Source organism: Nyctibius grandis, chromosome 4 (genome assembly GCF_013368605.1).
Source record: "Nyctibius grandis isolate bNycGra1 chromosome 4, bNycGra1.pri, whole genome shotgun sequence".
Taxonomy (NCBI): Eukaryota; Metazoa; Chordata; class Aves; order Nyctibiiformes; family Nyctibiidae; genus Nyctibius; species Nyctibius grandis.
The window spans coordinates 12,652,454-12,674,132 of record NC_090661.1 but is presented as its reverse complement, the minus strand read 5'-3'; the positions used below and the strand labels follow the sequence as shown (position 1 = coordinate 12,674,132).

The window sequence follows — 21,679 nt, the reverse complement described above, 5'->3', positions numbered from 1 at the left end:
TCAGTAAAAAGTATTTGGACTCAGAAAAACAGCATTATGCTCGAGGTTTTTACACTTTGAGAAATAGCTTGGAGACTTACTCTTTAGAGGATTTAACCGGAGTCAGTCATTCAAAGTTTTAAAACTTCATAAAAGTACTAAAGGGACTGCATGACTCTGCTTTCTGCAATGAGCTGTACGAGCAACAGTCCCTCTAGTGGGCGTCAAACTGCAAAGCTGACTATGCCCTACAAAGTAGAAAGTAAATTCTTTTTTCTCTATCAACCACTTCATTACACTGTTATGATATTCCACGCCTGCATTAAAAACTTAAATTAAAATTAGCCTATGCAACCATTTCTATGTAATTTATGGAGAAAATGTGTACATGCATTACATAATCAACACAGCTAGGTTTATATGCAAGGAGATATAAGAGTTCCAACATATTACTCTTCTTGTTGTGTTCATAATACGATAGCAAAGGTGAGATTAAAAAAAAAAAACTAGACAGTGAGATAGCTGAGATGTCTTATGGGAACACCTGTCTCTCCATATAGCTATTATAAAATACAAACTACACTGGAGCATATTATTGACTGTGCTTCTGAAAACTCTGTTTTGTGTATGACAGAGCTCCCAGCAGATTGTGCACTTAAACCACCTCTCTTTCTATCAAGAACACTACCCAAAAGTGTATACATGAGGTGTATTTTACACTGTTACCAAAACTGCGTGCAGACTATTCACAGGTAGATGAATATAAAAAGATAGCTACTTCAGCTGTCAAGAATCCAGAAGATGCCGAAATGACATCACATGAAATAGTTTTTCTAGACATGAACGTGCCACATGCTAAGCTTGCAAGTTCACGCTAAATTCCCTTAAGATTGAACCAGGGAAGCCCAGCAGAACCATAGGAGCCAAATATAAAAAATTATGACATGTTTTTTGTCCTGAAAAGTTCCTTTTGGTGTATGACTGAGTTAACTCATCGCATGCTGCAAGCGGGCACAGTTTCAGCAGTATAACTGCAGAAAGAGGGAGACGGGTAGCTCCTCCCAAGAAAGAAATGTTTTACCCTACATCATCACAAAGAGAGTGCTCAAAGACATGGAAGTAATAAAAAAACAACCTAGGAATTGATCAATGGACAGGTGAAAGGGTTGATCAGTCTCAGATTTTCTATAGACCCCATTACTGGTAGCATGGGAGTATGTACCAATCATCTGCATCACGTCCCACTCCAGAGCTTATCACAAGGCTCTGTAGCACTTCATTAGGTGACCACATCTGCATATATGGCAGGATCTCAGGGGAGCATGCAAGCTAGCATTTATAAACAATTGAAAATGCTCATTGCATTACATATACAGTCAGTTACTGTTTAAAGTTCCAAACAAAACAAAGGAAGACGTTAACATATATTATGCATGCACGAATGTGGAGGTACAAAGCACAGTAGTAAAACTATGGCCCAAGCTTTGGTCTTGGGCAGGTGACTACCACAGAAGACCCCAGACAAGTACATTTCTATTCTAAGCTTCATGAATACACTCCCAACCAATTCCTTGCCAAAAGGTGAAATATTTTGCTCAGATTGGCCCCAGTGAAAGAGAACCATTCCCACTGCTTACTTTTTTCTTGTTGGGCTTTTCTGTGAGCACATCAACACCTCAGAACAGAATTTAGGCTCAGGATATAAATAGAGGACACTATGAACAGATAATATTGGGTTAATTAGAGCACCATAGCTACACTGCGATCAAAAAGCATTAGAATATATATCCTCATCCCCTGCAGGAGACAGACAATCCATTACTCACACACAGCTGATGTTTAGTTTCTTATTTCCAATACACTTCCCATTTCTGACTAGTTGAACACACTCCTTCTTATGCTCTGCAGTCACAAGTGCAGGATGCAGAAGGCACGTGATGCACACAGGAGCAGACATGCACTGAAAAGGATGAATGCGCAGCGAGAGAGTCCTCACCGGGGCACACCTGGCGTCTCTGCCCTTGAGACTGGAAGGGGAAATACGAGCCGCCCTCTCCACAAGCTGCGTGCTCTGAGATGCTTTACTGAATGCTTTCTGTATCAAGAAGGCATCAACTTTGGGATTTAAAAAGACAAAACCAGAGATGAGCTACAGACTAAGATGCCCACAACAACAGCACAAATCTCTGGTAGGTGTAAACGTGGATTAATCACTGCACCAACTTCAGTAGCACTTTCTTTTGCATTTTTTAAATAAAATGAGGTTCCACATAAAATACTCCTGTAAAATGATTTATGATTCTTCCCTTCCTCAAAAAACTTTCTGCCCTTCAGAAGGGCTTCTGCCCCTTTCCCATAGAATATGACCACCTTATTTTTCTTCTTCTCACGTCACCTCTACACCACAGTTACTCACCATCTTTCCAGTGACCTCAATGGATGTGTATCTGTTTGAACTTAGATAAATTTAAGACTCCACAGCAAAAAGTGGAGCTTAAGTACCCTGTCCCGGTATGTTTTTAACCCAATACCATGGAAAGGCAAGTGCCTGCAGCTCCTGCTGACCTCACGGGGAGAGGCAGAGCTAGGCAGCACTTCCTCATCACCAGGCAGTGACTTGCAGAGGTATGGAAATAAGGGAAAAGGCCCCAGCCAGCTCATAATGTAAAGTGTGCATGCACTACACAAACTGTGCTCTTTGTGCTTTATTTGGAGAGCCAGCACTCAATACTTTTGCATAGGGCATTCTGTGACTACCACGTGGGACAAGATGACAACAACCAGGACAGCAGCCACCATACTCTTTGGAGCACTCCCACGACACCATTGAGTTCTCCTTTGAATTAACAGTCCACAGCACTGGCCTTTATTGTTAACACTCCAACACAACGGCATAAGAGCAAAGCAGTAGAGCAAGTGGCACAAAATAACGCCTCTGACTCCAAAAGCATCATTCTACTGAAGCAAATAAAACTTCCACTGACTTCAGTGGCACATCAACTTCAATGTGGCCTCACTGCGTCATGTTTTGCTAGGACTGTAAAATAGTAGTAGTAAATAGTACAAGAGTGTATCATGGCCCTGAAAACAATAAAGCAAAGGAGCTGACCCAACATATGAGCCCCCCAGTTGCAACAGGACTGCACAGGTGTAGGTCTAAGATCAGTCAGCTATGAACTTGTTTCCTTCCCCCATTTCAGCATCAGATCCATACCAATAGTATTTCCACAACTCTCTCTTCTAGCAGGAGAATTAAAATTTCCATGACCTCTTTAATAGTCCAATGAGAATCATGTTTGAAGCACTGTACTGATTTCACTAACCCAGAAAAAAAAAGTGTATGTGTGTGTATATATACACACACACACACACACACACACACACACACACTATATGTATATAGGAAATGACTAATCATAGCTGTGCACTCTTTGAGATGCTGCCAATCCCTTTATGGCCCTATATCCCATTTCAGTTTGATCTCATTCTGCAGATGAAAGCCTGCCATACTTGGGTCCGACCCTGACATCTCAACTGGGTGAAAGACAGCAATTTGCAGAAGTTGCTAAGTGATTCAGTGAAACTAATAGGATAACTGTACCTGGGGGGTCACGACAAGAAGCTGACACACACTCAACTCCTGTGCAAACACTCATTCAGAAATAAAGTGGCTATTTTTTTTTTAGGCCCTGATTCAGCAAAGCACTTAAACATTGACTTCAAAAGAACTTAAAAATATGCCAAACGTGCTACAATATTTTACCAAAGTGGTGCCTTAGTAATGTCGTATATTTTAGAAAAGAGAGACAGAAAGAGTTTTTATTTGGCAATTAAAGCTTTAAGATGTTGTTTGGTGATATAACTGGGACGTGCTCCCTATGCTAAATGTACTAATGAGGTTGAAAATCTGCTGAGCAATAGGCTGAATAATTCCTTAATAAAACAACTTTAAACCTGAACAGTGTGACATTAACTCATGTAAATGCCTGGTTTGAGAATTATCCATACCTACGGTCTGATTCATGACAGGAGACACATATTACAGCTCACCCTGCTAGGAAAGCGGAGCAAAGCCAAACAAGCCATACAAGCTGGCTCTGGGCCCAGGCAGCCAATTCAGCCAGCCCTCAACATCCCAGTACTGCAAACTGTGTCAGATGGCACCAGACCAAGGCACAAGCCAAGCCATAAGGATAACCAAAAAGTGGGAACCTTATGTAAACAAGTCCTTCTGCTCCTTAACTCTCCAGAGCCAGCCCTGTCTGCAACCCATCTGCACTGCAGTCAACACCCTTCCCGTATGTGGCTGTGCTGTATCCCAGGCATGCCTGGAAAGGAAAGACAGGAAGCTGTAGGATCAAAACTGATGGAGGGGGGAAGCCCCCGAGGGGAGACTATTTGTCCCGTCTGGATAAAACAAGAAAATTTTGTCCTTTATAGGTGTTAGTCTCTTCCTATACCTTTTTTTACTGCATATATCCCCTTCAAGCATGGATTTATGCTCCAAGAACAGCGGCAAATGAGACAAGCAGGCTTCCTCTGGGAACTAACCACATCAGGAGAGATGTCAATGAGTTGCTTGAAATTCCACAGGAATTCTGATTTGACCCTACACGAATGCAAGATATCTCAATTTGTCTTAGTTCACTACTGTTTCTTTTAAGTAAAAGCCGAAGGACAAGTTTCGGTTGCCCTCGTTCACAGTACACATCCTGTGACACAAAATGCTACACACGGGACTAGAAGGCAATTTAAAAAACAGATCCCCTCACACCTGGAATCGCAATGCAAGCAGGACTCGAATATAACTCTGGGAGGACAAAATCTTGTGTGCATCTGAGCAAGCGCTGCAAAGCTTTGACTTAATGGGAACACAGGGGCAGAATCCTTCTCGGAGAACATAAATGATGGGAAGACAGATCCTTTAAGCCAAATCCCCACCTGAATAGGTATTTTTCAAATTGTTGTCAAGGTAGCCCTTCCAGTACTTGCATTCAGGTAGTGGGACAAAGAAGAAGTTGTTGTTGGGAACCATCTATGTTGTTAGATTAGCTCTACAGAGCTAATCGAGGGAAGAGCATCTCTTAACAAAGCAGTGGACACAAGGACAGGTATATTCAATAATGCAGTGCTAGTTTCTGAAGCAGAACATGGGTGGTGGTTGGGTTTTTGCATTTTCCCCCTCCTTGCAAAAGAGCTATAATTTAAACTCAAAACAGAAAACAAGAGGGCCTAATGCTGAGCAACCAGTATGATATCACCTTGTTTACATGAGAAAAATAACAACCAATATCGCTGTGCACTCTTTGAACTTCTAAATAAATAGATAAATAACGACAACATGTTTTGTGATTCCTCTGGATCGTCAACTACAAAAGCTGACAGGAAGTTTATGCAACCCCCCTCCGACTGGATAGATCTTATCTTCCAAAGCGTATTAGCCAAGAGGCTCTAAGAAGAAAGTGTCAGCGTGATGTTCTTTTGGACAAAAAAGCAATGACTTATGTGTGGGCTAACTTCTGTTGTTGGCTTGCTTTATTTTAATCATGACTGAACCTCCAAGTTGGCCTGGAGACCCTGTGAACTCCTCGGTCACGTGCTGGGGGGTTGCCCAGTGAGCCCTGCTTAGCATCTCTGCCGGAGGAAGGGTACTGTGAGCACCAGCCCAGCACTACTCCATCACCTACACCCCAGAGAAATCAAAGCCAGTAACAGTATGTATTTTCTTAGGCACATAATGAGTTTGTCTTTCATACTGCCATAATCATCACAGCAGGCAGATTTTTCAATCCACAGAAAATAAAGCTATTTCCTTCTCTATTTTGGATAAAGCAGATAAACAAAATATTGCTTTGAATATACAACTCCTTTCACTCTCTCATTCATGGCCCTCAGTGCACTTTACAAAGCTGGGTAAATGACAGTCCTGCATGGCTGCTTGGAACAAAGGAGTTAAGTGGCTTTGTGTGTGAGGCTGCACAGTGGCCCCTCAGAAACAGTGTGTGACTGACAGGGTTCTGAGCACCAGGCTTTGCTGCCTCCCCTGAGATCATAGTTAGGACCTGGAAGACAGTCAGGGTCAGCCAAACTCCAAGGGATATCAGAACCTTTTTCTTCCTGGAAAACAATTTGCTTGGGCATGGGAAACAGCTGAAATTAAGCTTTCCTTCTAGCTGGTTTCCACTGCCATGAAGGAAATCAAAGTCAGTGACAGTGCAGTGACTAGGATGAGCTTGTGCAAAACAAAAGAAATCCAAAGCCAGATCATGCAGACAGTTCAAAAACATTTTGTGAACTCTGTGTTAGTTTCTCAGTACCTCAGTGCTTTCTGGGTTTAGCAATGCAGTGTGGTGCAGAGATGCCCACATGAGCCGCAACCATCATAACTCCAGAACTGGAAGCAGCACAGCCCCAACAGCACAAGGCAGAGCTTGAACTAGTGCAGCTTTTTTTTTTTTTTTTTTCCGGGAAGGAGGTCGTGCCTCCACACAGAGCCCCACTGCGCTGTGAGGCCATGCAGACCTCCTGGAGGCAGCTCCAGGGCACTCTGTGCTCAGCTCCATTGTGCGGCACAGACATCCCCCGAGCAACATACTGCAGACCACAGAGGAAGCCAGTCCCAGCACTGGGAATTCAGCTCCCAGCGCCCAAGCTCCAGATGAATGCCTTAAAAGCAAGGTCATTCCTCTTCCTCCGATTCTGTGCGCTCTTCCAAACAGGGCTGGGGGAAGCCTCTGCAAACAGCCCCATAACCCCCACATCCAAGGAAGGACTCGCCTGACACCCCCTTTTAGGCTGCTGGGGAATCACACACCTACCTGACTCCTCTTCACCACTAACAATAGAGGCTATTATTTAAGAAGAAAAAAAAAAACAACAACAACAAAAAAATAAAGTACACATTCTGCTTTACTGTCATCAAAACAGATGGCTCAGAGATAAGATTTTGCCTCTTGCCATGAAAAAACATTTTTTTTCTTTTAATTAAAGTATTTCCCATTTTAGAGACAAAAGAAAAGCAAGAATCGACATTTTTTTACATCAAACTGAAAAGGGCGGAACCTGGGAAAGTATCCAGCGCTTTTCTTCCAAGTCTGGGAAAACTATACAGCTTATATAGGCCAGAACACTGTTATAGATATTTTTTCCTTCTAAAACACTGGATAAGGTCCATGTAGTCACATGATGTTCCCCCTTGCTATGTACATTGCTTTAAGGGGATGGACAACTCCCTGGAACTGCTGCTGCCTTGCTGTTCATACTATGAAACTGGTGAAATCCCACAACACAAGCTGAGTGTTAGCCATTTAGTGTGCCAAAGACCACACACCAGAAAGTTTGCAAAAAGACCTTTTCTGCAGTGAAGAAGTGCTAGCACAAAGCTCTGCTAAAAGTCTTGATCTCTAGTAACCCCAAACCTGCCCTGCAACAGGAAGAGCCCTCAACGCCGCACCAACACCTCCACCTAAACACCACAGTAGAAGCAGACTTCTAAAGGCACTGGCCATTCCCAGTTAACCACACGGAGTTATGCCGAGATTTAAACACGTAACTTAAGGCTGTTTCCCTTGCAATTGGCTGTGTGTTAATGTTCACTGCAAACACAGGTTAGTGCCTACAATGCTGGAAGCAGCTTATGGAAGTCTGCACTGTAAGAATTCAAGTCATTAACAGCACACATCACAACTAGCTTTGGGGAAAATTCCCCATTCAAGAACAGACATGCTGGTTAAGACTCCAGTTTCTAATTTCCTGACGTGTGAAAGTCCCATCAGTAAACATGAGAGCTCTGTGCTTACTGAAAGCATAAAGCAACACTCTCAGTTTGCCAGAAAGAGCTGAAAGGGGCTTTTTTTTTTCACTCATATACATAGGATTGAAACCCTCTACTCCGCTTCCTGTGCCATGTGAAGGGACCTAACAAGGAGTCAGAAGAATCAAATGTTGTTCTCGATTTTGACACCATCCAGTTATATGACCTTGGATAGCTTTCTTCCTCCAGTAACACAGTACCTGTTCGGCTTCCTGAAGCCCTGAGAAATCAGAAGCAAGCAGTATTGGAACGATGCAGTAAGTTGCAAACTCACCATAAACTTCAAACAGTATGTATCTTTGATTAATGTACAGAATTCTATAATGTGATCAATCTCCAAGGCTGTTTCCCGTTTCTTAACCTGCTTCACATCTATGCATCTTTGATACTCCCTTCGGCCTGAAAAAGGCCAAAACATGAACAGGGTTTCTTCGTCATCCTTACCACTGAAATAAGAAGCTTTCCTCACAATTTACACAGTCCCAGAGTACAACAAAAGCAAATGTAGTCCCAAGCCAGTGAAAGATTTAGAGCCTGATTTTTTTTCTTGCGTATGACAAAGTCAGAACTTTGCACCATTTTTTTTAGACAAAGATTTTGTATCTGGTCACACTCTAAAACATTACATACTTGCACTGCAAGGTTGAAAAAAAAACAAAAACAAAAACAAACTATGTTGGTGGGCCATTTTTTAAATCCCCTCCATCCAGCTGCGTTCAAAATAACCTGCACTGCACCTGTCTTGCAAGAACATCCACAATGGTTAAAATCTCCATACAAAGCCTCATGTTTTATCACTAGTTTCATCTCTGGTTTACCAGGGTGTGACCTGGAGCAAATCTTAGCAATTCTAAAACCTGACCTCTTCTAGATTTGCTCCCAAGTGTAATTCACATGGCTTGCGAACCAACTGTAAAATAGAACAAGAGCTTGCAACCCCAGTTCCTAGATATCTAAGACACTTATGGAAAGCCAGCAAACTAACACAATATAAAAGAAGACTTTTGTAAAACACAGTGCCAATTCACATCCATTTGGAATGGCACTTTGATATTTTAGGAAATATAACCCTCCCCTGCAATTCAGCATGAGCCACATGTAACTGAAAGAGCTTTCTGCTTACTGCCTTGGTTTCCAAATCTCTAAAGAGCTGATAACAACTGAATCTATAAGAAATACCGTTAGTATCAATTTATTAAACTTCATAAGGGTGGCCACACAGGACTGCTGGAAGGAAAGCATGCTGTATTAAGAGGAGGACAACACCTCTTAACTTAACCAGATTCCCACTACTAAGCCATTTAGGAGGCTCTATTAATATAATCCTCAGAAACATTTTCACTATACAATTTTAAAATCACAAGCTGGGCTAGGGAATGGAAAATGAAATGGTCATGCACTGTCACGCACACACACAGAATGAGAGTCAACTGCTGAATGCTGTCTGCTGGATGAAAAGAGCAAGCCCATTAACAGGGAGAAGGTGATAAAACCCCCCATATGCAGCACAGAGCACCTCTAAAGCCAAAACAACAACAACAGGCATTGAGGTGGAGAGTGGAGCAGGACCGCTATGACTCACAGGCTCATAAGTCTAGTCAGTGAAAAATCTGGCAGAAGTGTGCTGTTTGACTGTGTCTGTACATTCCCAAGAGATTTATAGCTGCTTATTAAATCATCTGTTCCTGTTAAACCAAAGAAACTGATATGTTTCACTGGATTTCCATCTGCTAGAAAGACCCATTAACCATATTACAGAGTAGAGTTTTTTTCTATTGGGTGAGCCATTCAAAAGATTTTAAGACATTACTTGTGGAAGGAAGTAAAATCTACACAAGGGACAGGCTGCAGGGGGATCTGAAACCTGCTGCATCAGGATGGGTCCCCTCACTGGCATCTCTGGCCTGCCTGGCTAATCTTGAAAACCAGATGGGTCTTTCGAGTGACAAATAGTTTCTGCAGAGGAAAGGAAACAAGTACTTTCTACAGAGGGAAGTTCTGTTGAGGAAAGAGTCATGTCTTCAAAAAAAATGCCCGCTGTGGCTCGAGACAGGGTTTGTTGAGCACGTTCATGGAGTGTAGTGACACACAGGCACACGCTGGTGGCATAGGACCTGTCAAACTGTGAGGAGCAGGCAGTGGTATTGGCCAAATAACTTCCTTCACACAAAAGCTGCTAAGCTCAGGAGCTGGAAGGAAAACACCACTAGCCCTGTAGTTTCATCTCAAAGCGCAAGGGAAGAGGGAAAGGAGCTGTGCACAGCCCTGCTTCATACATGAACACTGCCGCTTGAGCACTGGTTTGTTCACAGAAGAGTGAGAAAGGAGGATGGGTAGGGCTGTCATTTCAATCCACTCTGTTTAGCTAAGCAAGCTATTTTGTTATCTCAGAATGCTCCTCAGTGCATCTCCACCGCTACCCTTCACACATTATCCACTGAAAAAAATCTGCACAAAGAACTTTTCTTCTCCCATCTCCTCTCCCCTCAGTCTTACTTTTTTTTCTTTTTTCACCCTTGGGCACATCCACAGCTTAGCTCTCCAAGATAGCCATCTCTTAATGGTAATGTACAAAGATGTTATTAAATAGAAGCCATTTGCTGAGGCACACATGGACTGAATCTCCTGAATTCCCAGAAGGTGGGAAAGTTTTACACATTTTAAATTAACCCCTTAAAAATAAACAAAAATCCAGGCACGTTTGCCAAACATCTGAGAACGCAGAAATACTGTATCCATGCTACTTCAGTGCTGTCACTGCAATAGAGACATACTTCAAAAACACAGAAAATGCTGTTCTGGGTCAGACCAACGGTGCATCTAGCTCAATACTCTGCCTTCAGAAGCAGTGAAAGGCAATGCTAGTCGGGGCAAGCCAGGAACCTAGCTGCTTTCTGGCCATTTTTTCTTGAGACTGCAGGCCTGCAGGTGAGCAGAGATTTGCAAAATTTTGCTAACAGTGCATTTGTTTACTCTTGCGGTACCAATGAAATCCTATTAAGTCTGTAAAATGAAACATGACAGAAAGCCGTGTCTGAACTGCTGTACTTAGCTGAGAAGTCAGCAACTTGGGAGTTTGGGAGCACAATAATAAAATCAAGACCCACACCAGCTTACGCACACAGAATGCCCAAAGCCTGCAAGCGAGGGAGCCAAGCACCACCATGCCCGTGGGTGCAGCTGTGGCAGATTTGCCAGCACGCACTGGATGGGGGGACAAGAAGGGATGGGTTGTTCAGCACATTTCTCTTTCATGTTTTTGAATTGCTGCCTTGTAAAAGTCAATTTGCTAAAAAACATGACAAGATAATGGTAGGTCCTGCTGAATCTGCACAGCTATGCTATGCCAAGCTGATTTCTGCCAGTAAATCATGTGCACTCTCAAAACACAAAGGCAGGGCTGTACAGCTCTGCAAACTGGTTCTATACTGTACATTTATTTTTTGCCAAAAATGACAAATGTCTGTCAGCCCTTGGTTTTTCTCTTTCTTATCTCTGTGTTGAACTGTCTTCACTTTAGCACGCTGAATCAATACGGAAGGAACAAACACACATGGTGAATCTGATCTCCCAGCCAATATGTATGAAAACCTGAGTCAGCATAGCTATGTTCGATAGTTGCAGTCAGTCTCCTACCCTACAGCTGCCACAGATCCCAACCATCACCGGCTTCCTACCCTTCCCAGTAACTAACTTTCTGGGATGTCAATTAGTCATCGACACGTTGAGGCTTATTTAGTGCCCTTCCTCTAAAAAACACCATAAAACAACATTGTGGAGGGGTGGGGGTGGAGAATAATTTTGGCAATATCCATACCCAGTACAGTAATACCCCATTGCAGCCACTTCAGGGGTGAAAACATCGTGACTAAGGCAGATCATCCCTGCAGCAGGACTCCCCAGCAGGCTTTGGACTAGTTCACATGTTGCAAGTCTCAGATGGTAGCATGGAAAATTGAGAGTGTTATTCAATCCTGACATAATCATCTTCATATCTTTTTAGTTTGTCTCCCCTTCCTTAATGGGAGGTAGCTACGTTAGTTAACATAACTTTCTTGCCCCATGTCAACTTTGTCCTCCGTGCACGCACACAGCAACACCGTAACTCTCCATTGGTGAGCTTAGAGCAACGTGAATCCGGGCCAGCTCACTCCAGATCAACACCACCACATCAGTGGATGTCACCCACCCACACACACAAACACCTCCCCCAGTGATCCAGCCACATAATAAGTTTTTTCTTATTATTGCAAAAGAGAGAGTTTAGCACTGCTAGGGAAGAGGAGTGATCATTGTATTTCACAAGCGCAGGAAGCATACAAATATTGCTGTCCACTCTCACCGGAGGAAATACCATATGAGAACAGTTGTGAGAACTACAGCAGCCTTCCAGACCAGTGTGAAACCTCAGTCAGCCCTTAGGCAAGCTGCTGAAGTCAACACTTAGCTTTCAAGCACATGCTCAAGTATTTGGCTGAGCTGGGACCATTTTCAAGTGTGGGATGCAGAATCCCACTCAACGGTTGCTTCAATGACAGACTACAAAAGTATTCTTGATATATAATAATGCAGTAATTTATGGGGGTGCATTCTCCTTTAACCAGAACCTCAGACTCATCTGTTCTTCACAAGCAATCGTTTCTTAAGGACTGCTGCTGTGCCCCTCATCTGCAAACACTGAGAGAACAGCTGCCAGATGCAATAGGAAATGGTTTACACCGATTGAAAGTATTTCTGAAACCCCACCAATCCTACACCACAAGGAAAAAAAAAAAAAACCACATACCAGTAACAACAAGAAAACCCAAAAGAATTTGATAGTCTTCATTCTGCATCTTTGCTGAGAAGTAAGGATCTTTGTTTTCTCTTTCAGACCATCCTGTTATTCACACAGTGAATTACAGACCTAACCAATTCTATAAATGGTTGTTCCCTGAACTCATAGTTTAAGTTTAGGTCAAAGGAAGATCATTAACATGTGACGCGTGAGACTTCTCTGGCAAAGTAAAGCCATTCTGATTCCCAACAATGTTACGTTTAGCTTATTTTAAGTGTCCTGATCTGTTTCCCCTTTTCCTGAAAATCATTCAGTAGATGTCAGAAGAAAAAGATTCTGCAATCCTCAGTTAGAAAGAAAGGTCACTTAGTGGCAAGCTTGGAGCTGGGAAGCCAGGCACTGCCATCCCCATTCTCACCCAGCTTGCATTGCCTGCCCGCAAGTGCACATCGCATCAGTGCAGGTGCAGCCTGTTGCCTGCTGGTGAGAGGGTGGGCAGAGTAAGACCTTCCAAACCCTGAGTTTCAATTTTAACATGGTACCACCGACCTACCCAAAGTTACATCAAAGTCTCAATGCCTCAGCGCAGGATTATAACACTTGTTTGCCCAATTCACGGGTTAGCATAAAGATGTAGTTATTAATAAGCCAGATTGTTACTATTTATAGATGACTAATGCTCTTCTGATGCCCATAAAGCTGTGACTGCTACCTGCAGACTGAGACCATTGATGAAACAACTAGTGCCCTGTAAAAGGTTTTTAGAACAAAACAAACACATATTAGGCAATACAAGGTTAACCTTGTAACCTTAAGGTAATGCAAGGTAAACCTTGCTAACTTTCTACAAAGGTACAGCACCTACCGAATAGAGGCTGCTTTGTTTAGTGCATAGCATCTAGTTTTGAAGTCACAGTTCATGCCTACAATTAGCCAAGGTTTTAGATGCCCAAGTACCTGTTTGCACCTGCTAATCAGGTGCCGAAATGACTGACAAGAAACTCTATCCACAGACACGTGAAGGCAAAAGATTGTTCCTGTCATTAAGGTGCCCACAAAAACGCAAACACCATACCCGCCGCTGGGCTCCAAAGCTGACCCAGAACATACAGCCATTTAAACATAGACAGCACCCTGGTAATCTGCCCAGGCTGTAATGATGCATATAACAGGCTGTCTGAAAACCACATAGCAGAGCAACTACCTACACCCCACTCACTTGGTTACTATTGGTGCAAAGACCTTCTTCTTGCATGCCTTACTGTCTGAATGAACAGGCAAGTTTCTATGAAACTTCAAATCCTGGAAGGGTTTTTTGGGGCAGGGGGGTTGGATGGATTTTGTTGGGTTTTTTGTTGTTTTTTTTTTTTTTTTTTTAAACAGTTCAATGCTTTCAACCTGTTTGCTTTCTACCAAATAAAATTGAGTGGGCACGGAAAGGTGCCAAAGACCAATCAAACCTTCAAGGGTCTGAAAATGAAACCTCAAAACACTTTGTTCCCAATTAAAAACCTTGGAAGCAAATTAGACTAGCCTCATCTGGGTGGCTGGCAGGAAAAAAAAGACTCAATGCACAATCACATCTGATTTCCTGTAAATCTCTGCTCTGAAAAGCAGGCGTTAAAGGAGGGGAGCGCCTGGTCAAACAGCCCTGCTCACCTTCACTGCAGACTTCAATGCAGTTACTGGAACAGGAGCAAAGTGGAGAGCATGGTCATAAGACTGTATTATCCTGATGCAGGAGAAAACTTCCAGCTTATGAGTTAGCACCTCATTTTAAATGGAAGACAAAAGCAATAGGAAATTCCATCTGAAAAGTTACTCCTTTTCACTTTTTTTTTTTTTTTCTCTCTCCTAGAGAAAGTATTCTTTAGACAAATTGCATATAGTATGTGCAATCCTCCTGCTTGGAAAATTTTGCCTGTTATTAAAATCAAATGCAAAACAAACAACAAAAAAATCCATTTTTGATGGGTTTGCTTGTCTCGCCAAGGCCCCCTGCTTCCATTCTCAGGGATTTACTGAAATATTTGTTTATTTACACAGAGCTGGAATTCTGGACTACCAGGTTCTCTTCTGGCAAGATCTTTGGTCATGCTAAGAGGTGGTAGCAATATTAAATATATTTCCAGTGACATGAGTATGAAAGTAACTGTGCTGTAAATAGTAATGGTTACTCAAAGGTGTGGGTTTTACCATCCCTTGTAGATACTCATCTATGTTAAGGATAATTAAAGATATCACTTCACCCCTGCCCCAAGACAAGGTGCCGGTTCCTTTCCATTCAGTGAATGCAATTGCTTCACCACTCCAGGTGGATGCAATTTTCTCCCGCCTATCAGCTCGCTGGGAGAGAGGCTGAGTCACAGTCTCATCTCCTGCTCGCCCTCGACACCACACCAGCAAGTCCACAGTGAGAACAAAAAGAAACTTGTACTACTGGATTTAAGTATTTCAATGCCTTGAGACAGATCCCTGAGATGCTGTGAGTCGACCTAAAGAAATCATAAAATTTTAGGTATAAATAAAGGTTGAACTCCTCCTATTAGCTTTACAGATTTCAAGCCTTTGGGACTCATGTTTCCAAGCTTTCCCATGTAGCTATAAAAGCCAGAGAAAGTAAAGATTTCTAATAATCACTGAACTCCAGGAACCTGGGCCTTAAACGAAGGAAAAAAAACAAACTAATATACAGAAAAATCCCACATTAAAATCTGTAGAGTTGACAAGAGTAAGAAATAAGTCTTTTTTCTTTTGCTTTTATCACCCACCATCTCCCATACAGTCACACTGCGTAAGAGCACACTGTGACAAAACACTCCTAGCTCTTACTTTAAATGTCCTTAGCCACTGTAATTGTATACAGAGCAAACACGAACTGCTTCATTTGCCAACAAAACACAGCAGCATGTGGACCACAACATGGAAGCCCTTACAGGATGCATAAAGATTAAGGAGAGTGAAGAGAAATCAACCAGACTGGAATTTGAATATTGGAAGGCCTGACCAGCACACCCTGACCCAAATATCTGCAACACTACATTCAGTGACACAGATGAGAGATATTTGATGACCATTTGTCCTTTCAATTATAGCTTTCTGTCCCTGTGTGAAAGCTGACAACTACTTCTTGCAGGATGCCGCCACCGTGTTGTGGGCGTGACACAGCTGTAGTCTCCCTGAGGAGACAGGGATTCAGGATGTGACAAACCCCATGTTCTGACTCCACGTCCTACCTACTGAAGGTCAACCCTTCCCTGCCCCACACATGCTATGTTTGAGAAATCAGAGGAATTCATACCCCAAAAATGGCACTTCTAGAGATGAAAAACAAGAACAACTTAGAAGGGATCCACCAACCCAGGGCACGAGGTTTCACACCATCAAGACTTTGTGGTATCTTCTTGGAGCAAACATCAACATATTCATGTGCACATCAGGCTTTTCTCAACAGGTTATGTTGTTTGAGAATGTCTTCTTCCCATTTGCTAGCTCTACTTGTAACCCTCTCTGTAGCCATTCCTGCAATTACTGTTTCCACATGAATCATTATATGCTGCCTACACTTCAGCTTCACTCCCAAAAAATAGCTGTGTTTACTGCAAAAAGGCATGCTACCAAAGACCTTTCTTCCAGATCAAACTGCAAGCAAGCAAGCTGCTGTGTGCTCCTGACCTAAACGCACAGGAACCCCACATGCAGTAACTTTATCCCAGTCCCCAGGGAACATGTGTGTACAACTCATAATGCTGGGGGACCAGGGTGCATCTGATGTTCCCTTCTCTGGAGAGGGGTCACGCTAAAGATGGCAGCTATGCGAAAGTATACTGTTGAGGCACAGATCAGCCTATGAATATTTCTCCTTGGTTGTATAGCTCCCTTTGAACTCTCTCATAATTGCACCAGCCTTGTGCACATATGTTCACTGCATGAATTGTGGGTGGGAGACACATCTGGCGCCATCTCTATGTAAACTTTGTAAGGCTTAATTCTCAATACCACTGAAGTCAACATTGGCCTTTCCATGGGCTTCTCCAAGCTTGGGACCAAACCCATGTTCCTTCATCTTAAAGGACAGCAGAACTACACTGAATATTTTCAGGCAAGCGTAAAGTCACCAGACTAATGCTGCAAGACCAGGAGAGTAACCTGCTCACCAAGCTTTTTCCACAAACTCTCAGGCCAGACCTCATTCACTGCACTCAGCGTTCATTTTCTTCTCATTGACTCGAGAAGTTAGACAGAAAGTGGCCACGAATAATCCTAGGCTGGAAATTAGAAAAATGTTTCTAACCACTGGACTAGTAAAGTACTGGAACCGCTTTCCAACAAGTGGAACCACAGGGTCAAAATGGTACCTGCTGGATCATCTTAAAGGGATACGTCTACCTTGAGTAGCAAGGCGTTGGTGCTGACTACTCAAGAGGACCTTTCTAGGGCTGTTGACACCTGAGGCACCACTACACTGCTGCGGGGCAGGAAGGTAACATCTCCACAGCTGGAACCTGATTTCACCATGCATGAGCCCTTCCTGCCAGGACAGCTCATGAGCACTGTGTATCCAACACCCAACAAGAGAAAACTGGAGGAGAGAGACACTGTTTCCTAAGCGTGTGTTGCTTGGAAATACCAGTCCCTGGGAATTTGCCACATGCCAACAAAGCCAGTGTCGGAGCTGGTATCAGAGAGTGGAAAGGCTGCCTAAGCAGTGATACTTGGGTCAATAGATTACAGTTCTCTCTACCTAGCTTTTTCATCCACCTGGATTCTGCACCTGGGCTTTTCAACAGCTCTATTTAATATTCAAAACCAAAACCATACATTGAACCAGATTTATTTTTACGCTTCTTTAGTTTGTAGGCAGAATGTCAACTGGTCCTAAAGAAACAGATTCAGGGAAAACACTTTTCCTCCCCTTTTCCAAAACTTATATTCACTCAAACTCTTCATTAACACAGAAATGTCCCTCTCTCTGGCATGCATAAATGTAATCAGCACACAAAGGGTAAGACAGCAGGACACCATGAAAATACAAATACAACACTGTGCTTTTCACTTTGTTGTATTTGGTTCAACAAATGAAGTTCACCAGTGGCATCACCCAAGGACAATCTTGTGGGCCATTTGGGAATCATCCCACCCATACCCCAAAACAGTGCAGGACAGAAGGCAGGACAGAGGGAGGCTGCCTTAGTGGAAAGCTTTATTTTATCATGCCAGACAGAAGCAATGCCTGGAAAGCTTTAAAGCTTTAAATGAAAAATGCCACTTGTCAGAATATGCCTATCCTGCACTGGTAAGCATCTCCAGAGAGGAGCAATCCCCATTACTCAGCAGGCAACTATATGCCAGTAGAGGAGTTTACAATTTAACCTTAGGCACATGTGAAGTGTTATTATAAGGACTCGCTGGAACAGCTGCTCAGGTGAAGATGCACAGTGCCCTTCCTTGCCCCCCTGTGCCTTTACAAGAAGCACAGAGGAGACGCTGGCTTCTGTTAATTCAACGTATCCTTTCCCACTCAGGTGGGCAGAGACAGTGGAGAGCACTGGCAGTCCCAGATAACTATGAGGGAGGGAGTGGATCACCCACCCCAGCTGCAGAGAGATTTACCATGGGACTGCAGGGGACACCAACAGGCAGAAGACAGCAAGTCCAGCCCATCAATAGCCCATTTCTCAGTTTGCCCCTCAGGAAGTGAAATGTTGGACTTTCCCTTGCTTTGGTTTGGGGTACACTCGTAACTGACAATTTGGCCTCCAGAAAGGAAGCCCAACTACTCACTACTTGCACTCAGTAGTGCTTTATTCACAGAGCTGTCCCACAGAGTCCAGAAGGACTTCTTACATGGTAAATAACACATGCCATCAGCACATCAGTGTCTGGCCCACATCAGAGCAGCTCTCATGGCCCTCAGTGCACCAAAAGCCCTTAAATGCCCTCACCAGCCTGACCTGGGACCTGCACCCACACAGTCGCTGCCCAACTTGCTACCTGGATTGAACTTGGACCCAGCTACTTCCCTTTGCATCTGCCCAGAGATCACTGTGCTGCCAGTGAAATCTGTCACTGTCACCAACCTGCCCCGCTCAGGCACTGTGGGACTGTGCAGTGGTCAGCAAGGGCGCCCTCCTGTCTGTGCTGTGATCACCCTCGGCTCATCCTCCCTCACAGGACAGCCCTTGCTCTCTGCTCCCGGCCAGTACCATACACACCACGCTCTCTTTCCATTTGCTGGTCATCCTCCCTGGCTTGATGGACCCTGGACCATATTAGGACAAGTATCACAGGACAGCCAGGGGGGCTGGCATTAAAGGTGAATTTTGGAGGAAGGAGAAGTATCAGAGCATCTTTTCCAGAGGCATTCAGCACCTTGCTTTTGACCCATGGAGGAGCTTAAGAAGCAGCAGCTATGATGGTATTGGAGCAGCTTTGGGGAACTAAGTCACTGGTTTTCCTGGTGATTAATTCCAGGGTAAGATACTGATCTGGTTCAGGCAGAGTTCAAAATATCCCTGCTTACACAATCAGATGTAGTGAACAGGAAAGGCACTTTTGCAAGCTAGCATCTTTCCTTTGAACAGAAATACTGCATCACAGAAACATACAATTTCCTGCTCACAGAAAGGGCTGATGGGTAAATTAAATTATTTACATTTAGCAAGATTCTCAGCAATGCAGATTTTCCTAGCTAACCTGAAAGTAAAAAGGAAAACTTACTTTAAGTTTGGTGTCCCCGGGAAAACAAATTACCAAAGCTTCTGCCATTTTCACTAAATGCAATGTGTCAGGACGCTTCTTTGCAGCCCCATAGCAAAACTAGAACTACAACAGAGAGCTTTCCTCAGGATACACAGCAATCCTTGTGAGCACTCTGGCCTCATGTTACTCTGCCTGTTGGGAACACAGGCTGGAGGCACTGGCAGAAGAAAACTGGAGTCTGGGTTTGGAGCTGTTTTATTTTTGATTTTGAAGACTCACTCCTCCTCTTTACACACCATTCTTTCAAACAAAGGGAAAAAAAAAAAATCTTTTTCTTTCTTTCCTGTTTATTAGTAAAGGCAAAGAAATCCAGAGAGCTGGTTTCCGCTAAAGACACCAATAATCAGGTGCACTGAATGAACTTTCAGAAGTTATTGCAGGTTCTGCAGTGACACAGTGGTGTGCAAAACATACAAGCCAGAAATCAGGTATATGGTCAGAGACATTACACATGCACGTTTCAAATCTGTTTTTTTCGAAACAGTATAAACTGCATAGGCACCTTCATAGTGGCTTCCTATACTATATGCCACCAGAAAACCAAGATACTGTTTCTGGATATAGATCATTTTGCTTTGGGAGAGGTACCATTTTACATACAGCTCTCTACTTTCTAAATAACCTACCTGCATTGTTTTGTTTGTTTCAATTTTCAGAAAGCAGAGATTGCCTTTAAAATCACTATGCCAGAAGGATCTAGAGAAGATTGGGACTAAATGATCTGGATGTTTCCATGACTGTTAAAATGGACAAGAATATTCAAGCAAGTTAAACGTTTTGTTCATCAAAAAGTAAGATTTGGTAAAATCCACACTGAAATATTTTGCCTGTAAATAATTAAGGACATGTTTTTCTGCAACATTTTCTAAAATGAAGTGTATTGACACTTCGTTTCAAAACAAAAATTGCACTTTGAAGTTTAGTTGGACTTTAATTTCAAAATTTAAAAAAATACATTTCATTTGACACAATGATTCAGGTTATATTTCAAGAAGGAAAAAAAAAAGGTTATGCCAAAATGAATCTTCCTTCCTCTTTTTCAATTCAGACAGGGATATCCCCAAAAGTGAGTGAAGTCCACGCCTCTTAGCAAAGTACACGAGCACTAGCCTCACTAGTTTTCCTGTGCTTGGCAGTAATGTGCACATGCAGAATCCAAACTCTACCTTATAATTAGAATATCCCTCTGCTAAAAAAAAAAAAAAATAGATTTATCTCATTAAATATGTTAGATCTGTAAGAACCTGAGCCACCACCTGGCTAGCAGCAAATTTTTACTTGCTTAGTCAAGTAAAGAGGCAACACCTTTAAAATCAATGAACCGGTCCATCTGCAGTGAGTCATATCCCACATAGCAAACACCGCTTTTCAAAAAGAAAAGACATGGAGAAAGCCTTGTTCATTAAAAGAAAGCAAACCATACTCCAAGTCTCAGGCAACATTGCTGTTTCCCCAAGAGCTTTACCCAAAGTCTGCCCACTCAAACCATTAGAATGACAGTCCCTTATTTCAACAGACTTCAGCTCAAACACTGTGTTCAGGTATTACATGCCATTACACACAATGGTTTCATGAGACACCAGGGAGTTTTACTGTTCCTTGGTAAATCTGGACAATTTATATTTTCTTGCTAAAACATACACAGTAAAGTATACCATTGATTCCCCTCCCTGCCCCCAAAAAGCATTGTCTCCATAAATAGCCATACAAAAGCTCTTGCAGTGTCACTGCCTGCATATTCTGTTTTGGGGGGTTTAGGTTTTGGTCTTTCTGGGGGGAGGTTGGCAGGGGTCTTCCCCCCCAGAAAATGAAGAGGGGGCTTTGCTCACCAACACTGGCCTCTCGAACCTTTAGTGGTCATTCTGGTCCACATGCCTACAAAAGACACATTCATATTCTGTGTGAAGACAATATGAGAGATAGTAATAAAGGGCAAAAGTGGGCTGCCATGTGTGCCCTGGGAGTCCCACAGATAGTCCAGGTTTCCAGGAGGAAAACTTGGAGGAAGAAGAGAGATCCTGTACGTTCTCTCCATGAGGACACCTTTACGGCTCTAACATCTGTCCGCATTGCTCTGTTTCAACACTACATGCTTGCTCAAAGAACCGAAACTGCATTTCCCCAAAGAATACTCAGTTCTGCAGACACTTATACATAATGGTGACCACATTCAAAAGGTCTTTAACATAATAAAGAAAATACATAAAACAATGCTTAGCAATGAACACAAGCCTTATGGGAACACAAGCCATTTGGAACTGAACCCAGAAGTTTAAATCTTTAGCTTTCTGGATATGGTGAAATTAGCCTGGCCCTATCACGCAAGCAAACCCTCCCACAATGTTCGC

General features: G+C 43.0%; 1 protein-coding gene across 2 annotated transcripts in view; it reads right to left on the bottom strand.

Annotated features, from left to right (window-relative positions):
• DENND2B (DENN domain containing 2B) overlaps nucleotides 1-21,679 on the bottom strand; it is a 183,802-nt gene that overhangs the window by 144,385 nt on the left and 17,738 nt on the right. The gene's annotated exons all lie outside the window — the stretch shown is intronic.